The sequence below is a fragment of the Lonchura striata genome, chromosome 5 (assembly GCF_050655825.1).
Source record: "Lonchura striata isolate lonStrDom1 chromosome 5, ASM5065582v1, whole genome shotgun sequence".
Classification (NCBI taxonomy): domain Eukaryota; kingdom Metazoa; phylum Chordata; class Aves; order Passeriformes; family Estrildidae; genus Lonchura; species Lonchura striata.
This window is the reverse complement of record NC_140707.1, coordinates 43908867-43915843: the sequence shown is the minus strand read 5'-3', so window position 1 is coordinate 43915843 and position 6977 is coordinate 43908867. Positions and strand designations below refer to the sequence as shown.

General features: G+C 35.8%; 1 long non-coding RNA gene across 1 annotated transcript in view; it reads right to left on the bottom strand.

Annotated features, from left to right (window-relative positions):
• The window catches only part of LOC146767342 (uncharacterized), a 37744-nt gene extending 30903 nt beyond the window's left edge, over positions 1 to 6841 (bottom strand). The window contains exon 1 of the long non-coding RNA XR_014955603.1: positions 2593 to 6841. This is a non-coding gene — a long non-coding RNA (uncharacterized LOC146767342). The remainder of the gene's footprint in view (positions 1 to 2592) is intronic.
• Positions 6842 to 6977: the final 136 nt, after the last annotated feature.

Below are 6977 nucleotides of genomic sequence, written 5' to 3'. Positions count from 1 at the left end.
CTGAAACAAGTAAAAAAGCCAGTGATTTATCATTTTCCCATTTCCTCAAAGTACACAGAGAAACGTGCTTTCATTTGCAATCCATAGGCTTGGAATTAAATACTAGAAAGAAGCTTTCCAAGTTCAAGTGGAATAAAATACTGGAATATTTTACTAATGGAGACAATAAAAACCTCATTAGGGAAATCTATAATAAAAAATTAGAAGTATTTTGGTAAGATACAGCACAGTTATATTTGATACTATCACATACTTGATCAGGTTGACTATATGATCTTAAAGTTAGCTGCATTAACTTTTTCCTGATTCTGTGATAACACGTTTAAAGAATGTTCCAATCCTCTAAAAGTGAAAATATTTTATATGTAATGAGAGGTAAGAATTTTTAAATAATACACAATAAAGCATTACATATTTTAGAAGAAAAACAGTAAAAGAAACCTCAGCTACTTGATAGAATTCCATAAGTATGAAGTGACAATAGAAATCTCACTACCAGAGGACAGAAAAAAATCACCCTTAATCTACTTCTGTGTCCATCCTCAAAACTTATTGTGATCTAAAATAACCCAAAATTCCCTAGAAACTGTTATATGCCTGAAAGTTCCAGACTACATAAAATAAGGTCCTAGTTTTCAGGTTGGCTAATCATACATAGCTCCTGCTGAAATCAAAACAGCATTAGTCACTCACTGCAAGCTACCTCTTTTCCTTATTTTCTTTTCTTTATTTTCTTTTCCTTATTTTCTTGGTATGTGTGTGAAAGGAGGGAGGCAGAAAAAAAGACCCAAATGAACACAACTGCACACAATTCTACAAATTTAAGTTTATACTGCCAGATCTTAGGTACTGGATAAATCAGAGAGTTTATGGGAATCTGTTCTCTCTTTCACAATTCATGCTTAGGCAGAATTTGCTCCTCTTTCAGAGATTTTGATAGAAAGCAATAAAGCACAATGCTGGAGCTAGTTTTAGCCTTGTCCTTACTTTTCTATTTGAAATCCTTCTGGTTGTAAGAAGAAATATAGACAAGTTATCTAGTTACTCTGAGGTACTATGTTTCTGTGAAGTTAAGAATAACTGAGACAATTCAGCAGAGCACTGTTGTTTCATAACAATGCTTCAGAAATATACTACAAAATTATAAAATCTTGCTAATTTGTAATAAAACATAATGCAATATATTAGTAAGTATACTTTTTATTTCACTAGTTGTATTAATAATTTTGTAATTTTGATTTATTTATACATCGTAATATCTCTGTTACTATGTCAAAACCTGTGAAACTTGTACATTATGCCATGCATTTTGATGTACAACCTCATTTCAGTCCTACTCTTTAATAGTATTACAAAACAGTTCCTAATTCCTAATTTTCCCCTCCTTTGTCTTACTTACATAGAAAATAGTGCACCTCTTCTGTACTTATTTTAACTCTTAAATTCAACATTTGGCCTCACTTATTCTTTACTGCCAACTGTTCATTTCAGACATAAGCATTACAAAGACATTTCATTGAATAAGCACAAGCAAAAAAAATATACTGGTATATGTATTTTCAAAACACATTCTCCTCTGTCATGTATATTCTTGTATACTTCTGCACATATGTGTATATATTTTTAATTCGCATATATGTGTATGAGAGAAATCAAACTTGAAAGATTTAGCCCAAAGTTGTTTACTGATTCCGGGTCTCCAGTAAAATACACCCAGGACCTGATTTTTCAGAGTACTGTGCCCAGTATGTTAAAGGTTTGAATTTCATTCAATTCAGCTCCATTGATAATGCTTAGCATTTAGTGCAACAACACACTCAAATGTAAACTCTTAGCAGCAGAACATATGCAGGATAATCATATTGCTTAATGACTGGCACCTAATTTAGAGGTCCAAATTGTGAGGTCAATCCCTCAAGGCTCTGCTACCAGCAACAGAGAGAGGTAGCCTTGCGTCCTTATTTCCTCCCATATGTTGGCACTTATATTTTCAAGGCTGTCCAGTTAGTTGAATTCACAGTTGATTTCGATGAAAAATAATAGTTTCAGGTGGATTTTTTGCATGTTAAGCTTTCAGCTGGATCAGCTGATCTGACTACGTACGCACACAATCAGCAGTAGCAGTACTGCATGTGCACAGTCATTACTCTGAAACTGGCCAGAGCCAACTGGAATGACCTCTTTAGACAACAGCTTATGGCACCAATGTAATTAAATTAGATGGGTGGCAAAGAATAACATGCATACTGTGCTAAAAAAAAAAATGAACACGAAAAAAAAAGAGAAGAGAAGAGAAGAGAAGAGAAGAGAAGAGAAGAGAAGAGAAGAGAAGAGAAGAGAAGAGAAGAGAAGAGAAGAGAAGAGAAGAGAAAAAAAGAAAAGAAAAGAAAAAAAGAAAAGAAAAGAAAAGAAAAGAAAAGAAAAGAAAAGAAAAGAAAAGAAAAGAAAAGAAAAGAAAAGAAAAGAAAAGAAAAGAAAAGAAAAGAAAAGAAAAGAAAAGAAAAGAAAAGAAAAGAAAAGAAAAGAAAAGAAAAGAAAAGAAAAGAAAAGAAAAGAAAAAAGAAAATTCCATCAAATAACTTCTATGCTTACATAAAATGTACGCATTGGTAAGGACAATCCATATTCATTGAGTAGCAGTCCAATCATCTTTACATTTAAATTTTCTTTCTACAGTTCCTGCTTCATTCAAACTGTAAGTATTCCAAATTCTGCAACAAATAAGGCAGGAGTCTTTCAGAAAAAAAAATCTAATTCATCACATAGCTACAGGAGTTTTCTCCATACTGTGAATGAAGCTGAAATATTTTGGGGAAAAGCAGTATACAGTAGTTAATGCAGTTCTTAACAAATACAGACAAAGAGGGGAAATTACTTCAAACAATTTAAATAATTATATCTTTAATAATAGCTTTAAATAATGGCATTTGAAAACAGAAAGATATTTTCATATAGGTTTCTGTATCTGACTACAGAGAGCTTAAAAGGGCAAATCCAAGCTCCAGAACTTTCATCATGTGAAACTACAGGAATGTCAAGTGGTAGGGTAAGAACACTTTGGGCATGTTGCCATCTCAGTTACAGAAATTGATTTTTAAATAACTTGTCATTTTCAACAGCCTTTTACATCTTGTTACAGAAAATACATAAACATGCAGCTAAGAACCATAGAAGTGGCCCAAGTCCATTAAAATTGATAGGCTTTCTATGGACCATAGATCAGGCCCCGTGAGTATAAAGCAACATTCTCAATATACTGTGGCAATGCACTTTTTATTTTCCTTTTCTTTTTAACTACTTCAACAGGCAAATAAGTATTTTATAGAAACATATATCAAGTATAATAATAGTACAGAAAACTAGATTAATTTGCTCCAATGACTTCTATAATTATGAGAACAAATCTGTCGACACAGAAGGAAAATAATGTCTGCTCTGATATTCCATTGCTTCTAGTGATGACATGTACTTCACATTGTTGTGGTATCAAACAATCCCATGTACATTTTTAGAGAAAAAATCTTAGGGTGACTTACTATCTTGTGAAATGGCAAAACACTTAATGTTAACAGTGATGCATGGACCAACTACTCCTTTTTTGTTTGTTTAATACATACTGAAGATACCATGGCTTGTTTCACAATACAAGCACTTTCAGAAAGTACATTAAAACCGATGGATACAAATTGAGAACATAAATTGAGGGTTCTCCCTTTTTATGAGGTAACAACGGTATCCTGTGGAGGTGTTTATTAGACCAAGTTAAGTGGAAGCATGATCAAGTTTTTCTTTCAATGAAAAAATGCCAAATAAGAAGAGCTGAATTCCACAACAAAAAATATCCCATGAAATAGGTTAAACAACTGAAAAACACTTCTAGAAGTACATGCACTATACTGAATGAAGTGGGATTAAAAGCATTAGACAATTCTAATTAGCACCCCAATCAGTGGTCAATGAGACTCTAGTTTTAGCATAGCTCCCAACATTAGCATCTGCAATCAATACATTGGAAAATATATATGAGTGCTAGCAGAGTTTTCATTAATTTTGTTACAGAAAGCAACATGGACCAAAGATTTTGTCTATGAAGAAATGGGGTGATAAAGTAAAATGACAGCTGCACATAAGGCCATAAAAAACAAATCAAAATTTGCACTTTGTGCATGAATTGACTCCATATTAGTATCATACTCTAATTATCTATTCTCAAAATATAGTCATTTTAAGCTCTGTGGAGAATAATGAATGGTATTTTAACTCTGAACTTAGCTGTAAATCACACTATGCAATCATCTTAAAGTAATAGGACACCCATGTGAATATTGCACACTACCAGGTAAAACAAAGCACTAAAGCAATGGAACAAAGGTCCATTACTTACATCCTCCACCAACAGTGCCCAAGACGACCTACAAGGAAGGATGGTCATTACTGGAAGTCCTCTGCCAGGTGTTTTGCCCTGCTTTCCTGTCCTTATTTTCCAAAAAGGTTACATGTCCTCTGCATTTTTCCCCCAACTTATCATTCCCAACTATTTGTCTTTCCTATAGCTATTTTCTCTTTATTTTCTTCTTGGAAGGAAATTTTGTTTATATAATAGACAGACTGGAAACCAACTTCATGGCAAAAATCAGGAGCAGCTGCCTCATGCAGATACCATGGAAACATCTAAGAACAAAGCGAGCACACAGTAACTACTTTCTGAGAACATTTCTCCAGCATCCAATCACTTGCAGCTCTCAGCCTCCTTGAGCCAAATGCAAATTTTTTACCACCTTTTATTTTTCTTACATATTTCATCCAGCTGCTTATTTTATTTATGCAAACTTTCACCATCTACATCATCTTACAATATAGATGTCCACAACTTAATTGCAGATGGTCTGATGTTTATTTGATATAGTAAAACTGGAAAGGCAGTTTGATGGATAGAAGAAAAGTTTTTAATGGATTTTCTGCTAGGAACCTTTTTTTTTTTTTTTTCTCATTGGATTTTTGAATATTTCATTTGAAAAGTTATGTATGAACTAACTTAGGCAAAGAGTGATTTCTATTTGCACACAGAACTTCTCATCTATGCTTTGCACTGCACCATGCAAAATGCTTCCCTGAAGCAGTTCACCTCTGAGGGCTGTTACCTCCCTATGACAGCATGGTATTAGCTCTTCTTGGCTTCAGTGAACCTTCATGTTAGAAAGTAATCTGTTTTCTAAAATTAATTTTGGAATCTACAAAACCTTGATTCAGTAGGAGAGACTATAAAATATATCCAGTGTGCACATAATACGCACAGATGTTTGTAGTTTGTTCCCATAGACTGATAAATTCATATTGCAGTTCTAACCTGTTGTTCTGTGTATTGTAGACTGAAGTGTAATTTGATTTATTAAAATAAAAAAAATCAAGAACATATATTAGTGGATAAGTAATATGAACAGAGATAGAAGTTATAGATAGCAGCATTAAGATATTTAAAAGCATCTTCACTGAAAATTATGCCACAACAAAGACAGAAAAATGTTGATTGTTTTGTTTTTCTTTTTAAAGAAATACTACTGGTTGTTTCTGAAGAAGCAGTAGTAATGCTAGTGAAAGACTATTTAATTATTTTCTTTTAAATCTATTTCTAAAGAAAAAGCCATAATTATCATCTCTGGAAAGATAGGGGGAAATTACCTTTTCTATGTTTCAAGAAAATTATATCCTTATGGGCCTTTAAAGGGGATATCAGATTGAAAGAACACCATCTTTCCTCCCAAACATACAGATCTCCTACTATGCTCTTTGACAGAGCTAAAGAAAAATAAAGTATCTTTACATTCAATAATGCTCCTCATTAAAAGAATGCTCTTTTTTTCAAATTCACGTATTATTTTTTGGTCTCAGCATGAGGAATAGAATCTGTAATTTGGCTTAGGTTCACTGCATTTCCTTTTACTGTGGAGTAATTAATGAGTTTCAAACACTCATATTTAGGCCATAGCATCAGAAACAGCTGTTCTTAGGAGGGCTTCTGATTCCAAACAAAACTCACCAAAATTAATGGAAAATCAAGAGATAGAGGATTGTTCGAGCATTCTCCATCAGAAACCTTAATGACTGACCCTGCTGACATACCTATACTATTTGCTCTTCATTGGAGTTCTAAATTCTTGCAATAAACTGTAAAGTTTCTAGTAAGATACTGAAAAGGCTAGGACGCCACTAACCTATATGTAGTTCATGAATGCAATTAAATCAAGATCCATGGGGGTACTTAAATTTCTTAGTCACCTGCATGATCAATTCTGTTCATAACTGCTAGTCTTTTTATGTTGTCTTTAGGAGAGTATCTTTGAAATTATAATAGTTACTAAAAACACCCACCACGGAAATTAAGACTTGCAGCATACTTACTGATATTTTAATATTGCTTGCCTAAAATTGAGTCTTAACAAACTTTGAAAGAAACCCGAGCACAAACTAGGATGGTTTCCCCTAAAATTCAGCAGGAGACTCTACCCTATGCATATAAAAGGTTGCACGCCGTGTCGGCATCCATAGCTCTACAACTTTAACTTTTGTTTTCCCTTAGAGCAGCAAGAAACAGACATTTCAGCGTGACTTGCGAACAGGGCCTTGGAAAGGACACGTATAAGGCGCTATGCAGCAGGGCTCCGGCACACGAGCGACAGCCAGCACCTCGGTCCGCTCTGCCCGCTGCGGGCCGGGCCGCCCGCCAAGGCTTCCCGCCCGTGCAGGCACCGCGGCGGCCGGCAGAAGCGATCTGCGGGGCACCAAACAGGGCACATCCCCCGCGCCCTGCCGTGAGGCTGCGGGCCCCCTCCGCCAGGAACGCCCGGGGAAAGCGCGGCCGGAGCCGCGCCGTCCCGCCCGCCGGGGCGGCTGCGCACAGCCCGCCGCCGAGCCCGCCGCCGGGCCGGGCGCTCGCACCGCCCCCGTCGCGCCGCCCCGGACGGGACGCGGGGCGGAGC